The sequence below is a fragment of the Gorilla gorilla genome, chromosome 7 (genome assembly GCF_029281585.2).
Source record: "Gorilla gorilla gorilla isolate KB3781 chromosome 7, NHGRI_mGorGor1-v2.1_pri, whole genome shotgun sequence".
NCBI lineage: Eukaryota > Metazoa > Chordata > Mammalia > Primates > Hominidae > Gorilla > Gorilla gorilla.
Window position 1 is genome coordinate 95,161,390 of NC_073231.2, and position 19,783 is coordinate 95,181,172.

The following is a 19,783-nucleotide window of genomic DNA, read 5'->3' on the forward strand; positions in this document are numbered from 1 at the left end:
GGATACCCAAAAATGTGGAAGCGACTTGGAACTGGGTAACAGGCAAAGGATGGAAGAGTTTGGAGGGCTCAGAAGAAGACAGGAAGATATGGGAAAGCTTGGAACTTCCTAGAGACTTGTTGAGTGGCTTTGACCAAAAGGCTGATAGTGATAAGGACAATGAAGTCCAGGCTGATGTGGTCTCAGATAGAGATGAGAAACGTGTTGAGAACTGGAATAAAGGTGACTCTTGCTGTTTTAGCAAAAAGACTGGCAGCATTTTCCCCTGCCCTAGAGATTTGTGACACTTTGAACTTGAGAAAGATGATTTAAGGTATCTGGTGTAAGACATTTCTAATCAGCAAAGTGTTCAACAAGTGACTTGGGTGCTGTTAATAGCATTCAGTTTTATGTATTCACAAAGATGTAGTTTGGAATTGGAACTTATGTTAAAAAAGGGAAGCAGATCACAAAAGTTCAGAAAATTTGCAGCCTGACAATGCAATAGGAAAGAAAAACTCATTTTCTGAGGAGAAATTCAAGCCTGCTGCAGAAATTTGCATAAGTAACAAGAAGCCAAATGTTAATCACCAAGACAATGGGGAAAATGTCTCCAGGGCATGTCAAAGACCTTTATGGCAGCCTCTCCCATCACAGGACTGGAGATCTAGGAGGAAAAAATGGTTTCATGGGTCAGACCCAAGGCCTCGCTGCTGTGTGCAGCCTAGGGACTTGGTGCCCTGCGTCTCAACAGCTCCAGCCATGGCTAAAAGGGGCCAAGGTACTGCTTGGGCAATGGCTTCAGAGGGTGCAAACCCCAAGCCTTGGAAGGTTCCATGTAATGTTGAGGCTGCAGGTACACAGAAGTCAAGAATTGAGGTTTGGGAACCTCCACCTAGATTTCAGAGGATGTATGGAAACACCTGGATGTACAGGCAGAAGTTTGCTGCATGGGAGGGGCCCTCATGGAGAACCTCTGCTAGCATAGTGTGGGAGAGATATGTGTGGTTGGAGCCTCCACACGGAGTCCCCACTGGGGCACTGCCTAGTGGAGCTGTGAGTAAAGGGCCACCATTCTCCAGACCCCAGAATTGTAGATCCGCCAAAAACTTGCACCATGCACCTGGAAATGCTGCAGACACACAATGGCAGCCCATGAAAGCAGCCAGGAGGTAAGCTGTACATGGCATACCTACAGAGGCAGAGCTGCCCAAGCCCATGGGAATGCACCTTTTGCATCAGTGTGACCTGGATGTGAGACATAGAGTCAAAGGTGATCATTTAGGAACTTTAAGGTTTGACTGCCCCACTGGATTTCAGATTTGCATGGGCCCCATAGACCCCAAGAAATTGGCCTATACTTTTGGCAAATTTCTTCCATTTGGAATGGGTGTATTTAACCAATGTCTGTACCTGCATTGTATCTAGGAAATAACTACCTTAGTTTTGATTTTAAGGCTCACAGGCAGAAGGGACTTGCCTTGTTTCACATGAGACTTTGGACTTGGGCTTTTGGGTTAATACTGGAATGAGCTAAGACTTTGGGGGACTGTTGGAAAGGCATTATTGTGTTTTGAAATTTGAGGACATGAGATTTGGAAGGAGACAGAAGCAAAATGATATGGTTTGGCTATGGCCCCACCAAAATCTCACCTTTAATTGTAGTTTCCATAATCCTTATGTGTGGTGGAAGGAACCTGGTGGGAGGTAATTGAATCATGGAGGAGGTTCCCCCATGCTATTCTCATGATAGTAAGTTCTCACAAGATTTCACAGTTTTACATGGATCTTCCCCCTTCGCTTGGCTGTCATACTTCTGCTTCCTGCCACCATGTCAAGAAGGACATGTTTGCTTCCCCTTCCATCATGATTGTAAGTTTCCTGAGGCCTCCCCAGCAATGCAGAAATGTGAGTCAATTGAACCTCTTTCTTTTATAAATTACCCAGTCTTGGACAGTCCTTTATAGCACTGTGAGAATGGACTAATACACCTATATACTTCATTCAGCCTCAATTTTCTCATCTGTCAAAAAAGGGGGTAGGATTGGTATCTGCTAGTTTTTCTCAGCACTTTTATTCTACACATACATAAATCAATGATTTAGAGTTGAAGTTTTAGACCTAGAAAGTTTTTTTTTAATTTAATAGAGAATTATCATATGCTTTATGGGAAGACTAAATATTATAAACAGTAAACTCTTCCCAAATTAATCTCTAAGTTTAATGTGATCTCAAACTTAATGGGATTTTTTTCATTATACAAAATTTATTATGAAATGTATAAAATTATGTGAATTTCAAGATTTATGTAGCAATTGATATTATATACATACACAAAGAAAGAGAGAGAATAGCATTTTTGAAAAATAAAAACAAAGTTTGTTGGGAGTGGCACAAAATTGCCCTGCCAGATATAAAAATGTTTTATAAAGTTTTAACATTTTAAGCAGTGTCATATTGCCACATCATTAGACAGGTTGCTGGAATGGAATCATGAACCAAAAATTAATCTATGCCTGTATAGCAACCAATAACAGAATAGGATTCACTAAGCAGTGGTCAAATAATTAGCTGCTTAATATATGTTCTTATATGAGAAAATGAAATTATATGGCCATAATACATCTATATGAGACAATGAAATTATATGGTCATAATACAACATATCCAAAACTTTATTTAAGATGAATTAATACCTTCAAAGATGGCAGAAAAAGCTTTTAATGATACTATACCTTGCTAACTAACACTTGTAGAATATTTGTTATATCTTAGACACTGTAAGTGCTGTTCAGGCATTAATTCTATCAATAATCCTATTACTCTGTGAGTAAGGTAAGTCCAATTATTATTTTTATTATTATTTCACTTACAGGAAAGGTAATTATGGTACAGCAATGTTAATAAACTTATTGAAGTGTCACAGTTAACAAGAGACAGAATTAGAATCCAAAATCACGTATTCTTGTCTCAGTAGCTCAAGCTCTGAAAGACTCTATTGGCCATGACAGACAAAGCTTTCTTTAAAAAACAAAACAAACAAACCAAAAACCCAGAAAGTTTAAATAATAAAGAAAATGGAGATATAAGTTTGACTGAAAAGTTGTTTTATTTTATAATAAAGTCAACTTCATGTTTTAAAACAAACCACAGATTGGGAGAAAATCCTTGCTGCATAGATTATCTGTAAATCATTGTTCTAATCATACATATAAACATGAAGTAAATGAAAAACTCTATCAAAAAGTTGGCATGGTATATGAACCTATGGTTTTAGAAAATCCAATTCAAATATCTAATAAATAAATAGTCAATCTCATTGGTAAGCCAGCAAATTAAAATTAAAACAAAAAGATAATAGTTTTGCCCACAGAACTGAAAAAAATTGATAAGTCAGTACAATGTCAAATGTTGTCAGGTCCTTCCTCTGAGAATAGAAATTGATCAATCAATTTGGAAGGCAATTTAGCAATGTGTAGAAAAGTTGAAGGTGTGACTACTATTAAAAAAAAAGTGACTAATTCCCCATCTTTTATCTAACCCTAGAAACATTCCTGGCAAATAAAATAATAAGACATACACATGGATATTCACTGCCACATAGTAATAGAGTAATCCTGGAAACAAACTAAGCATTCATCAAATGAGAACTAGATAAATAAAAGCTGGTATGTACATACAAATACATATATATGTTAAATAAATGAGCTAATTCAACACAGATAAATCTAAAAAAATTTTAAAAAAACAGATTCATTGAGGAGATTCATAGTAAAATTTAGGCAAATTTATAAATCACTTGAAACAATGTTACAAATTCTCTTTTCATAGCTTTATAAATTCCACTTTTAAAGGACTAGAACTATATACATCAAAGTTATAATATGGTTACATCAAAGGAAAAGAGAAGTGGATATGTAGGATGGTTAGCCTTATCCATGACATTATAATACTTTTTAAATATTGTGTTTATATATTACTTACATAATTTTGAAAAATCATGTGAATTATTTTATGATATTAATATATATTTTTAAATTATTTCACAGATAGTATGAACATCTATACAAATTTCAAGGACTTTCAAAGTTATTTTGTCACAAACGGATTGATGCATATTATTTGAATTTTGAAAGAATCAAGTAGGAAGCAGAAGGGGATGAAAATTTTAAGCAAACTTAAAAAAATCTATTGCAAGGGATTGTTATTAAATTACATTTTAAGCTACAGAAATGTTACTACAGATATAAAAGCAATCTGTGGCAACTGGAGGAGAAATGCATATCCACTAACACTGATAAACTGCTGGGGTTTCTTCTGTTTCATTTCTTATTATTTGGAATAAGCACAAAGGAGCTGATAAAATTGTTTGATTAAAAGAAGTAGAAAAATTGTCTTCGGGAGATAGCCTAATAATACTGCTATTACTTCCATATGTATTCAGATCTAGGTCTCACTGTCTGTCTGCAAGAGAACAGTATATTGTAAAGCAAAGCTCTCATTCTCTGTTTTATTCCTGAAATAGACATAAGAGTAGAAGAGTAAATTTCCTTTTCTACTCAAATTTTTGAAAATTTTATTTGTAAGATTTACATACTTGCTTGAACAAAAACAACTGAGCCTGCTATTTACAATTTTAAAACCCAAAGCCTAATGCATAATTTTACTGGGATCAGTTTGTAATTCACTCATTCATGAAAAAGAAAGGAATGAAATTTATTAAACAATACAGGTTGCCCATATAACCCCTTAGATAGTTGCAGTGAGTTATTAAGCTTTGCCTTGACTGAGGCCCGTATCAGCTCAGTGTTTCTTGGTTTGAACCTCACTGTAGTCTTTTCCCTGAGTTAGGACAGACAGCTTGCTTGTTAGAGCAGAAGTTTTACACACTTTTATGGAGTCCGATGCATGGTCACATAGCCAGCAATGCAATTCTAGTTCAAGCACCATATTCACTTCAAAATCTCTGGTGATCAGCATTTATGTACAGCTTAGTTTCTCTTAAAACTGAGTTATGCTAACATGGCACACACTTTGTCATTTAGAAGTATCACAGTGAGTGAATATATCCCATTAATTATTGTATCCTACTAGTTGATGTAGACTACCTGATTACATATGTACATACATATATTCATTCACGTATTTTCATTTGCTCATCAAATAATTGAAATATTATACTTACTCTGTACTCAGCACTGCACACACATAATCACATACACAGTTACATCTTCATGTGTTCTCAGGTAAATCACAGTTAAAAGAAAGCCAATTCTGACATATGCTGAGCATAGCTGATTTAGTTAAGAAAAACTCCTAATTTTCTAGGGAATTGGGGCTCAAATAAATTAAATAACATTCCAAATGCATAGCCTCTAGATCTGAAATGCTCAAATTACTCTTCCCTGATCTAAATCCTAATGGCAATTTATGACCTTTCATCTCATTCTTCATTAAGAATTCCTAAAATGGGATGGTGGATTAGTAAAACAGTGGGCTTCTCTAACTTTATTCTGGGTCTAAGGGGACCATGGATAGGGGAAGAAGGCTCACATCTATCGAGCTATATAAATGTGGCACAAATGCACATTTGTATGTGTATTGTTTATGTGTAGCCATGTAATCTATCCTAAAAATGTTTTAATTCAAAACTTTACTTTGATTATTCTTCAGATTTTTACCTCAGTAGTAAGTCTTTACCTATCAATAACTATCTTGAATATAAATGGATTAAACTTTCCAAACAAAAGACATAGAGTGGCTGAATGAACTGAAAAATGAGACCTAACTATATGTTCCCTAGAAGAGACTCACTTCACCTTTAAGAATACACATAAACTGGCTGGGCACCGTGGCTCACGCCTGTAATCCCAGCACTTTGAGAGGCCATGCGGGCAGATCACAAGGTCAGGAGTTCGAGACCAGACTGACCAACATGGTGAAACCCCATCTCCACTAAAAATACAAAAATTAGCCGGGCGTGGTGGCGGGCACCTGTAGTCCCAGCTACTCGGGAGGCCAAGGCAGGAGAATTGCTTGAGCCCAGGAGGTAGAAGTTGCAATGAGCCAAGATCGAGCCACTGCACTCCAGCCTGGCAACAGAGTGAGACTCTGTCTCAAAAAAAAAAAAAAAAATACACATAGACCAAAAGTAAAAGAATAGTAAAAGATATTTCACACAAATGGAAGCCAAAAGAGAGTAGAAATGGCTATATGTATACCAGACAAAATAGACTTCAAGTCTAAAACTGTCACAAAAACACAGGTCATTACGTAATAACAAAGGGGTCAATTCATCAACAGGATGTAACAGGTATGAATACATATGTAATGTACCTAACATCAGAGCACATAAATATATAATGCTAATGTTAACAGAATTGAGGAAGAAATAGACTGCAGCACAATAATAATAGGGAACTTAAATATTCCATTTTCAGCAATGGACAAATCATCCTGACAGAAAATCAATAATAAAGCATTAGACTTCAGACCAAATGGCCCTATCAGACATATGGAATATTCTATCTAACAGCAGCAAAACACACATTCTTCTCAAGCCCACATGAAACATTCTCCAGGATACATTATATATTAGGCCACAAAACAAGTCTTAACAAATTTAAGAAGATTAAAATCATAAATTATTTTTTCTGACCACAACGGTGTGAAACTAGAAATCAAAAACAGGAGGAATTTCAGAAAATTCACAAATATATGAAAATAAAACATCATGTTCCTGAACAACTAAGAAGCCAAAGAAGAAATTGAAAGGTATTTTAAAATTTGTTTGAGACAAATGAGAATGGGAGCAAAATATATCAAAACATACGATGCAGCAAGAGCAGTTCTAAAGGAGAAGTTTGTAGTAATTAATGTGTATATCCAAAAAGAATAATGATCTCATATAACAAATAAATGAACTAATGTTACACCTCAAGGAGCTAGAAATAGAAGAGCAAATTAAGCCCATAGTAGAAGGAAGGAAATAATAATGTAGTAGAAAATGAAACTGAGAATAAAAAAAAAAATTAGAAAAGATAACCTGGAGTAAGAAAACAGACAGTAATGTCAAAAGATAAAATTGTAAATGAAAGAGAAGACCAAAGTTCAAACCATGAAAATGCAAAAGATCCTAAGACTAATATTAACAGTTAAATACCAACAACTTAGACAACTTAGAATAGATAAATTTCTAGAAATATTCAACCTACCAAGACCGAATCATAAAGAAATAGAATATCTGAAGAGAACATTAATGAGTAAGGAAATGTAATCAGTAATAAATCTTACCTATCAAAGAAAAGCCCAGGACCTTATGGCTTCACTGCTGAATTCTCTCTAACATTTAAAGAAGAAATAATACCAATCCTTCCCAGACTCTTACAAAAAGGTATATAAGACAGAACACTTCCAAACTCATTTTATGAGGCCAGTATTACTCTGATACCAAAGCCAGACAAGGACACTACAAGAAAAGAAAATTACAGGCCAATATCCCTGAAGAACATAGACTTAAAAATCTTTTACAAAATACTAGCAAACTGAATTCAACAACCGGTAAAAGAATCATTCACCATGATCAAGTGACATAAGGATGGCTCAACTTTTGCAAACCTATAAATCTGATATGCCACATTAACCAGATGAATGATAAAACTATTTTATTGTCTCAACAGATGGAAAAGAAAGCATTTGACAACACTGAATACACTATGGTGATAAAAATTTTAATAAGTTGGGTGTAGAAGGAATGTACCTCAATGCAGTAAAGGTCATATATGACAGTCCCACAGCTAACATCATACTTAATGAGGGAAAGTTGAAAGTTTTTCCTCTAAGATCAGAAACAAGACAGAAAAAGATTTTCACTTTTGCCACTTCTGTTTAACATGCTACTGAAAGTCCTAGCCAGAGAAATTAGGCAAGAAAAAGAACTAAAGGCATCCAAATTGGAAAGAGAACAGCCAAGGAGACAATCAACAGAGTGATGAGACAACCTATAAAATGGGAGAAAATATTTGCAAACCATACATCTGATAAGGGGTTTATTCTTTATGTAAGGAACACAAGCAACTCAGTAGCAAGAGAACATATAATCTGCAAAAAAAAAAAAAAAAAAAAAAAAAAAATGGGCAAAGGACCTGAATAGACACTTCTCAAATGAAGGCATACAAAATATCAACAGGTTTCTGACAGCATGCTCAACATCACCAATCATTAAAGAAATGCAAATTAAAACCACAATGAGCTATCACCTCACATCTGTTGAAGTGGCTACTGTCAAAAAGACTAAAGGTCAAAAGTGTTGGTAAGGATGTACAGAAAAGGATATCCTTGCACACTGTCAGTAGAAATGTAAATTAGTACAGCTATTATGAAAATCAGTATGAAGATTTCTCAAAAATTAAAATGGAACTACCATATGATTCACAACCCCACTACTCGGTATAAACTATGAGGAAATAAAATCAGTACATCAAAGAGATATCTACGTGCCCATGTTGAAGTATTATTCACAATAGCGAACCTAAGCCAACTTAGGTTGATATAGAGTCAACCTAAGTGTTCATCAACAGATGAATGTGTAAGAAATATGTGATATATTAAATATATAATATATAATAATAATAATAATGATAATAAAGCTATCTTTCCAGGTTCCAGCAGCCTCATAATTTAGCTGAGTCAGGTACTAGGTCTTATGCAGTCTATGCAGGTACTGGGTCTTATACTTGGAGCACAATTTTAGGAAGTCATAATGTAAAAAAGATGAGAAAAAAATTAAAGCTACTTTTTCAGAAAGAACTAAATATTAATTGTCAAGGGTTTTCTTTTTTCTTCCTTTTTGAAAGTGAGGCTATGGAGTTACTTATAAAATCATAATGGATTAACATTTCCAATTTCATATGCAGAATTTATTATAGTTTTTGACTTGAAGATTTGACATAACCCTCACAAGAGCAGATTTTTTCCTTTTATGGAGATATGCCTTAAAGTCATACCCATAAAGACATTAGAGTCCAAACTAAAATCCTCATTTTGATAAGAATAAATATAAAAACTGTTTTATCGATATCTTTGGGACTGTATTCATAGTTCACAGCAAGAGAAAAAAGATGGTAGAACCTCTCTTTATGTGTACTTTCTTTTACCTTCAGTAAAGCTTTAAACATACTTCCAGAAAGTTTTATAAGGTATTTAATGCTGATGAGAATTTTTTAAACCTTATGTTTAGTTTACCAAATTATTGTTCGTCCAAAAGAAGTCTTTTGTTTTTCTTCAATTTTGCAGCCAACTATACTACCTTAATATAACTTTGCAGTAATCCCTTATGGGAAATTCTAGGTGAGAGTGACTTCACTTCTAGTAAATACAATATTTGTTTTGACAACTTCTAAACATTTGTATTTGATACCCTACTTATTTGATCATCTAAGCTCTTCCTTTCAGTGAAAAACATTTCTCAATTGTGTATTAAAGTTTTTTGTATACTAAGCAAAACCAGGCCTCAGCATACCCAGAAACATTTTTGCAAGGATCTGGGGTTTTCATCAGTGCTTTTTGTTTAAGAAATCTGACCGTGATGGAATCCCAGTGGACTAGTGTATTATTTAACTAGAATGTACCCAAACCATACATGATAGCAAAAATTTTCCATCAAAGCCCCATTTCAGTGACAGAGCCTTGTCAAATGATTCAGAAGTGCAAGTCCTACTATTTATTTCTCAGGTGGCACAAAAATACCTTGATTAGTAAGTCCTTGTAATTAGCAAGAGATTTGCCCAAAGATCTTCTATGACCTGGTTTTGTGACTAACATCATAGCATACAATTTCCTTAATTTCCTTATCTGTTACATGTAAGTAATAACACTTTTCACAGTTATTAATATGATGAGGATTTCATTAGGTCACTTTTTGACACTTTTGAACTGAGATTTCTGGGCACCAGCAAGACATAGACTTCAGCAGTGTGATGGGCATCTGTGTGCCAGCCCTATAGCACCTCCTTCTTCATCTTGTTCTTCAACCAAATTTAAATGGTTTACCTGCTTACAGATTGTAACATTCAGAATGTTAAATCTTTGAATGCAAAGATTATCTTACATTTCCCTTTTGCAAATATCCTACAGCTTGTAATGAATAATTTGTTATATTATTCATAATAATTCTTACCTCCTAACTGATGTGAGGTTTTTGATTACTCTGACATTACTGTATTTCTGTCAATATTCAATAGCAGTGATTTATATGGTAAATTATATGGCTCTCTTGAAATACTAAACCTTCAATAATCGTGGATTCAAAAAATTATTGATTCCTCCTCCTCCACCACAAACAGCAACAACAAAAATAAAATTTAAAAAATCTTAATTTATTTTCTGTCAATAGCTCAAATCTCTACCTAATTATAACCTTGGATTCTCTCTTTCCTCATCTAACTTCAATCTTTGTTAGCCCTGCAGTTTTATCTCCAAATGTGTTTTGAATCACTCTGCTTCTTTCCATTTTCACTAGAGAATAGGACATAGAAATGCATCTTATGCCCACTCTTCCCCTGGATAAATGCAACAGACTCTCAGTTGGTCCCTTTGCTTCCATCAATGTCTCCAAGTGTATTGCTCATACACACATGAAAGGAACCATTACCATAATTGACATGGTATTTTTTTATAGTGACACTTTTCCTAAGGTGGAAATAAGGTGTCTTATTCTAGTAAAATCTGTATAGTACAGTTTTCTGACAGATGGAGGTAAAGTGCCTCTTGAAATGGACACCGTTTTCTAATTTACAGTAAAGCATTGTATGGGTTAGTGGTATCTGTTTCCTCTCTTGTCCCCCCTACAACCCATGCTCCACACAGCAACCCAGAATATTCTTTTTAAAACTGATATAGGGTTGTGTTAATCTTCTGCTTAAAATCTTTCTTTGAATTCTAATTACACCCTGAAAAAATTTCTAATTCCCTTTGCTTCTCAGACCTTACAAAACCTGACCCTGGCCCATTTGTACAAGCTCATCCCCAAACTGTCTTCTACTGGTTTATCATATTCCAGCCAGACTGGCTGCTTTTTGTTTCCTACAACATAAACCCTCTTCAGGCTTTATACACTTGCTTCCTCTGACTAGAAAATTATTTTCTTTTATCTTCATCTGGCTGGCTCTCTTTCATTCTTTTCATCTCAGTTCAAACATTACTGCTTCAGAGAGGGTATGAAGTCTTAACTTATTTAAAGCAGGAGTCCTTTTTCTTCCTAGTTAGTTTACCTTATCACCTTACTTATTTACTTCATAGAATTTGTTTGAAGCCACAAACATTTTGTTTATTTGGTTATCATCATCTAATCTTTGGCAATTTTGTTGGCAAAATAATAATCCATATAACTAGGGGTGTCTCTGTGGTTATTTCTAATGTCAAAAATGGTGCTTGGCACATTGTAGGGTAGGCACTTACTACATTTTAAAACATGTATTCTCATTCCATTTGACTTTTTGTGACTGCTATGAACTAAACTGTGTCCACACAAAATCCATATATGGAACCTCTAATGCTCAATGTGACTATATTTGGAGTTGGACTTTTAGGAGGTAATTAAGATTAAATGAGGTCGTAAGAGTGAGGTCCTAACTCAATAGAGTTGGTGGTCTTAAACAAAGAGAAAGATCTCTCTCTCTCTCTCTCTCTTTCTCCCTGTTTCTCTCTCTCTCTCCGTTTCTCTCTTCCTTCCTTCCTCTCTCTCTCTCTCTCTCTCTCTCTCTGCACCCTCAAAGAAAAGCATGTGAGGACAAAGCAGACATCTGAAAGCCAAGAGGAGAGCCCACACCAGAAACAGAACTCTGCTAGAACCTTCATCCTGGAATTTTCAGCCTCCATAACTATCAGAAAACAAATTTGAGTTGCTTAAGCCACACAGCCCACGGTAGTTTATTATACCAGCCTGAACAGACTAAGACAGTGACCAACTCTAAGTGAAGGTTTATACATCATGTGTATATAAAAACATATAGTTATTGCCTAATTATCTTTTTTCCATTCTATTACAAGTGTCTAATTAGGCCCTAACAATACATAAAATAGCAAAGTATGGTTTATGATTATTTTTTATAAATATTACATTTTTGAGAACTATAGCAATAATATAGGAAAATGATATAAAAGAAATAGAGTAAACTGGACTGTAAGAAGTAGGAAAATTTAAATAACTCTTCGTTCTCCATTCTCTACTTGTTGAAATGCTTTACATTCTAAGGATCCAACTTAAGTGCCTCCTTCTCCCTCTATCTTTCCAAGCATAATTAATTACTCCCTTTATACTTTCAAAGCCCATTGCACATACTTTTATGTGATATTGATTCAGTTCTGCTTTGTTGTTAAGGCTATTTGTTAAATCTGGGTCTCTCCCACTAAATTAGAAAATACTCTGCAGAAAGGGCTAAATGCCTTGGTTTCTGTTGCTCACGGTATCTAATACACGACTTGTACAAAACTGGTGATCAATGAAATTTTGTTGAGTAAATAAACAAAGGAATAAATAACTAAAGAGGTGGAAATAGAAAAGAAACATTGATACAAAAGTTAAGGCAATTCTGCCAATTTTTGTAGGTGATATTCCTGAAAAATCTCATAATTTGCACACCTCTGATTGGCAAATTTGAGATCTCAGATAATAAGTGTATGTGTATATATGTATGTTTGTGGTGTCTGTATATAGGTATATATGTAGAAATATTGGTGTACACACATAATACATGCACATACACATACATATATCATGTGTGTATGTATACATATATATACAAAATCAGAGTAAATTTAATTTTTAAAAGATATAGCTTTCAAAACATGAAATTTTTATTTTTATTAAAATTTATTTTGCTATGTAACCATGCAGGACAGTTTTCCAGTTGGCTGGGATGACCTAGTTCTCCTCATTTTTTTACTTATAGTTCCCCAAAGTAACTGTAAAATGTGCTGAGATAAAGAGGAACTGGCTAGAACATCCTAGGCTCTGTTCCAGTCCCTCCTAGAATCAGAATGTCCTTCAATGCTTTAACCCAATGAGTCACATGACCTGGGATATAAAACCCAGGATGGGCTGGTTTCCAAGGTCCCTCATCTGCAGCGCAAGTGGGGCACAAACAGTTGAGAGACTATATCCACCCTGGGAAGCTTTCTGTGTCTTGGGGGACTGGCTTATCCTGAATCCTGGCTTCTAGTGTCCCTTGTTGCCCATCTGTAAGTAATAAATCTCTTTCATATAGCTTGTGTGTGGGGGGAGTGGGATGCTCATCCTTATACCACTCAGATAACAAGTGCACTTGGTAACAAGTACACAGTAAACCTGATGCACAAACTATTTTCCTGAAGACTTTCTTTATGTCAGTTGTTTAGTAAGCCACTCATCTGATTAGCTAGATCATCCCACAAGTTTCTATTTTACAGACTGAATCTTGTCTTAAAATATTTTGAGCCAGTGCTTAGTGGTTGCATTTGCATTCCTCTTTATATTATTTTCTGAGACTTAGCAGAATATCCATATATTTAATCACTGTATTAGTTTTCTTTAATGCTGTAACAAATTATCATAAGCTTAATGCCATAACCCACAAATGTATTATCTTTTAGTTCTCAATGTGAGAAGTCCAAAATGGTTGGCAGTGCTGCATTCCTTCTGAAGGCTTCGGGAAGAATTCTTTCTTTTTTTGTCTGTTCCAGCTTCTAGAGGCTGCCCACATTCCTCGGCTCATGGTCCCCTTCCGGCAATTATATCACCCCAACATCTATTCACATCTTTGTCTCTCACTCTGCTGTGTTTGTCTTCCTCTTAAAGCCCATTTTTATTATATTGGGCCCACTTAGAGAGTAAAGAATAATAGGCCAGCCGCAGTGGCTCACGCCTGTAATCCCAGCACTTTGGGAGGCCAAGGTGGGCGGATCACGAGGTCAGTAGATCGAGACCATCCTGGCTAACACGGTGAAACCCTGTATCTACTAAAAATACAAACAATTAGCTGGGCGTGGTGGCGGGCACCTGTAGTCCCAGCTACTTGGGAGGCTGAGGCAGGAGAATGGCGTGAACCTGGGAGGCAGAGCTTGTAGTGAGCCGAGATCATGCCACTGCACTCCAGCCTGGGCGACAGAGCGAGACTCCATCTTAAAAAAAAATTATATATATATATATATATATATATATATATATATCCCTATCTCAAGATCCTTAACTTATTCACATCTGTAAAGTCCCTTTTGTCATTTAAGAAAACATGTTCACAGATTTGGGGAATTGAGACAAGGACATCTTTCAGGAGTTGCTATTCAATCTACCAAACAGGGAATTGTACAAGAGTAGCAGACAGAGCCTGTGACCATGATTTTCTTGACATGGTAGTCTATCAAAAAATAAGGAGAATACCTATTTTGCAGGATATATAGAAGAGTAATGTATTAAGCAATTTTTTCATTGCTATAAAGAAATACCTAAAAATGAGTAATTTATTAAGAAAGAATTTTAACTGGCTCACAGTTCTTCAGACAGCACAAGAAGCCCGATGCTGGCATCTGCTTCTGGTGAGGGCCTCAGGAAGATTACAGTGGCGGCAGAAGGCAAAGGCGGAGCTGGTGTATCACATGGTGAAAGCAGGAACAAGAGAGGGGGGAAGGTGCCACACTTTTAAACAGCCAGATCTCACTACAACTCATTTACTATTGCAAAGACAGAACCAAGCTATTCATGAGTGATCTCGCCCATGATCCAAACACCTCCCACCAGGCCTCATCTCCAACACTGGGGACTACATTTCAATTTGAGATTTGAACACAGACATCCAAACCACATCAGGTAAGTTAAATAAACATTTTTGTCATATTCTCTATAAGAGTCTGAACCAAAGGTATATAGAACATCAAAAATTGGCTGGGTGCAGTGGCTCACACCTGTAATCCCAGCACTTTGGGAGGCCGAGGCGGGCAGACCACGAGGTCAGGAGATCAAGACCATCCTGGCTAACATGGTGAAACCCTGTCTCTACTAAAAATACAAAAAAAAAAAAAAAATCAGCAGGGCACGGCGGCAGGCACCTATAGTCCCAGCTACTCCGGAGGCTGAGGCGGGAGAATGGCGTGAACCCAGGAGGCAGAGCTCTCAGTAAGCTGAGATCACGCCATTGCACTCCAGCCTGGGTGACAGAGTGAGACTTCGTCTCAAAAAAAAAAAAAAAATCAAAAATTTAGAAATTTAATATGCAAAGTCAAATTACATTAAAGTAAAATAAATATTGGTTAGAATGTCTTAGTCCATTTGTGCTGCTATAACAAAATATCTGCTACTGGATAATTTACAAAGAACAGACATTTATTTTCTCACAATTCTTTCATATCCAGGAGCTAAAAACCAGTTGAACTCATGGAGACAGAGAGTAGAATGATGGTTACCAGAGGCTAGGAAGGGTAGTGGGAAGGGGATGATAAGGAAAGATTGGTTAATTAGTATAAAAACACAGTTAGATAGAAGGAACAGGATCTAGTGTTTGGTAGCACAATAGGGCAATTATAGTTAACAATGATTTATTGTATATGTCAAAAACCTACAAGAATGGAATTGGAATGTTTCTAACACAAAGAAATGATAAATACTTGAGGTGATGGATATCCTATTTACCTTCATTTGATTATTACACATTATATGCTTGTATTAAAATATCACATATACCCCCAAAATATGTAGAACTATTAAATATCCATTTAAACTAAAAACAAAGAAAGGTGGAGTAGCTATGTTAATGTCTGCATAAAGTAAATCTGACAACAAAGAAAATTACTGAGGAGAAAGAGGGTCATTACATATTTACCACAGCTTAATTCACTAAGAATAAATAAAAATTCTAAATGTGTACACACCTAGTAAGAAAGCTTCAAAATACATAAAACAAAAATCTAATAAAAACTGAAAAGAGAAATAGACACATATACCCAAAGACTTCAATACTCCTCTTCCAATCACTGATAGAACAAGTGGATGAAAAATAAGCAGAAATACTGAAAATATAAAAATCCTATTAACTAAATTGACCTAATTAAAATTTATAGAATACACCCAATGATGGCCGAATATACATTCTTTTCAAGTATACCTAGAACATTCACAAACATAGACAATATTCTTAGCCACAAAACAAGATATTACAAACGTAAAAGGAAATATATTCTTAGACCGTAACAGAGTTAAATTAGAATCAGCAAATAGAAAAATAACTGGAAAATTTTCAAATATTTGGCAATTAAACAACATACATTTAAATAATTCATGGGAAAGAAAGGAAGACACAAAGGGAACTAGAAAATATTTTGAACTTAATGGAAATAAAAATAACATATAAAATTTTTGTGAAGCCAAAGCAGTTCTTGCGGGAAATTTACAGCATTAAAATGCTTATATTGGGGAAAAAAGGGAAAGCTTTCTGTGGTGGTTTAAAACAGATATGCACCACATAACATTTTTATCAACAACAGACCTCATATATGATGGCAGTCCCATAAGATTATAATAAAGCTGAAACATCCTTTTTTTTTTTTTTTGAGATGGAGTTTCACTCTTATTGCCCAGGCTGGCGTGCAGTGTCGTGATCTTGGTTCACCACAACCTCCATCTGCCGGGTTCAAGCCATTCTCCTGCCTCAGCCTCCTGAGTAGCTGGGATTACAGGCATGTGCCACCATGCCCAGCTAATTTTGTATTCTTAGTAGAGATGGGGTTTCTCCACGTTGGTCAGGCTAGTCTCGAACTCCCAACCTCAGGTGATCCTCCCACCTCGGCCTCCCAAAGTGCTGGGATTATAGGCGTGAGCCACAGCGCCCAGCCGAAAAAATTGTTATCACCTTGTTGATGTCATGGTAGCTGCCATAACATCATAGCACCATGCATTATTCATGTGTTTGTAGTGACGCCAGTGTAAACAAACCTACCACACTGCTAGCTAAATAAAAGTAGAGCATGTATCTTTATGGAATATATAATCATCGTCTATTATATACAGTACAGTAATTATTTATTCACCATACTGTATATAAGAGATGATTACATGTGCTATAAAGTACAGTATCATTTACTGTACTATATATAATAGATGATTATAATATACAATTATGTTACTGGTTTACATACTACACTATATTTGTTATTGTTATTTTAGCATGTACTCCTACTTATCTGATTTGAAGAAAAGCTAACTGTAAAACAGCCTCAGGCAAGTCCTTCAGGAAGTATTACAGGAAAAGGCACTGGTATCATAGGAGATGACATGTCCATGTGTGTTATTGCCCCTGAAGACCTTCCAGTCAAATATGTTGAGGTGGAGGACAGTGATATTGATGATCTTAACACTGTGCTGGCCTCAGCTAATGTGTGTGTTTTGGTTTTTAACAAAAAGGTTTAAAAAGGGAAAAAAGGAAAAATTTTAAAAATACCAAAAAGCTTATAGAATAAAGATATAACAAAGAAGATATTTTTGTATAGCCGTACAATGTTTGGGTTTTAAGCTATGTTATTACAAAAAAAAAAAATGTTTTTTTAAATTAAGAAGTTCATAAAGTGCAGAAAACTTACAGTAAGCTACATTATTGTTGAAGAAAGAAAAATATTTTTTACAAATTTAGTGTAGTCTCTGTGTACATTGTTTTTAAAGTCTACAGTAGTGTACAGCATTGTCCTAGGCTGTCACATTCACTGGCCTCTCACTCACTCACTCACCCGGTGTAGCTTTCAGTCCGGCAAGATCCATTCACCGTAAGTACTCTATACAGATGTACCACTTTGTATCTTTTCTACTTTATTTTTATAGTATCTTTTCTATATTTAGATATGTTTAGATACACAAGTTGTTAGCATTGTATTGCAGTTACCTACAGTTTTCAGTACACCAACATGATACATAGGTTTTGTTTTCGTTTTTGTTTTTGTTTTTGAGAGGGAGTTTCACTTCTGTTGACCAGGCTGGAGTGCAATGGCCTGATCTTGGCTCACTGCAACCTTCACCTCCCAGGTTCAAGCGATTCTCTTGCTTCAACCTCCCAGGTAGCTGAGATTACAAGTACAGGCCACTTGTAATGGTATTTCTAGGTCTAGATCCCTGAGGAATCGCCACACTGACTTCCACAATGGTTGAACTAGTTTACAGTCCCACCAACAATGTAAAAGTGTCCCTATTTCTCCACATCCTCTCCAGCACCTGTTGTTTCCTGGCTTTTTAATGATTGCCATTCTAACTGGTGTGAGATGGTATCTCATTGTGGTTTTGATTTGCATTTCTCTGATGGCCAGTAATGATGAGCATTTTTTCATGTGTCTTTTTGCTGCATAAATGTCTTCTTTTCAGAAGTGTCTGTTCATATCCTCCACCCTCCACTTTTTGATGGGGTTGTTTGTTTTTTTCTTGTAAATTTGTTGGAGTTCATTGTAGATTCTGGGTATTACTAGGTATATACCCGAAGGATTATAAATCATGCTGCTATAAAGACACATGCACACGTATGTTTAATGCAGCACTATTCACAATAGCAAAGACTTGGAACCAACCCAAATGTCCAACAATGATAGACTGGATTAAGAAAATGTGGCACATATATACCATGGAATACTATGCAGCCATAAAAAATGATGAGTTCATGTCCTTTGTAGGGACATGGATGAAGCTGGAAACCATCATTCTCAGAAAACTATGGCAAGGTCAAAAAACCAAACACCACATGTTCTCACTCATAGGTGGGAATTGAACAAAGAGAACACATGGACACAGGAAGAGGAACATCACACACTGGGGCCTGTTGCGGGGTGGGGGGAGGGGGGAGGGATAGCATTTGGAGATATACTTAATGTTAAATGAGGAGTTACTGGGTTCAGCACACCAACATGGCACATGTATACATGTGTAACTAACCTGCACATTGTGCACATGTACCCTAAAACTTAAAGTATAATTAAAAAAAAAAACTGACAATACCAACCACCAGTGAGAATATATAGTAACTGTAACTCTCATACATTGCTGGGGGGAATGCAAAGTGGAACAACAATCCCATACCTAGGGACATAGATAATATAAATAAATTTTAGTTTATAGACAAATCTGTGTATAATTGTTTAAAGCAGCTTTATTCAGAGTAGCCCAAAACTAAATGGTACTCACTAAATTCTTTAACAAACGCACACATAAACAAAGTGTGGCACATCCATTCAATACAGGGAAAAAAACAATTGAAGAAAAATGACAAAATATGGATAGATATTAGATGCATTGTACTAAGTGAAAGAAGCCAGATTGCAAAGGCTACATGGTATATTATTTCATTTAGATGACATTCTGGAAAGGCAAAACTACAAGTAGAGAAAACAGATAAGAGGTTGCTAGAGGTTGTGAGGCAGGAAGGGGGATTGTCTATGTAGGTGTACCATAGGGGAACTCTTGGATAGTGAAACTGTTCTGTACAAAACTGTGGTGGTAAACATCTGACAGTATAATTTTTTTCAAAATCCATAATCTATTTTAAAATCTGTTTTTTTCTCCTTAACACAATTATTTTTTGCAGAAACATTTACCATTGGAAAGTGAGTAACCTCTTTAGCAAATACATACACATACACACACACACAGATATAGATACATACAATCTTCATTATTCATAGATTCCATATTGATGAATTTGCCTACTAGTTAAAATTTACTTATAACCTCAAAATCAAGACTTACAGCACCTTTATATTCATTCTTAGGCACATGCATGTGCAGGGTGGTGAAAAACTAGAATCT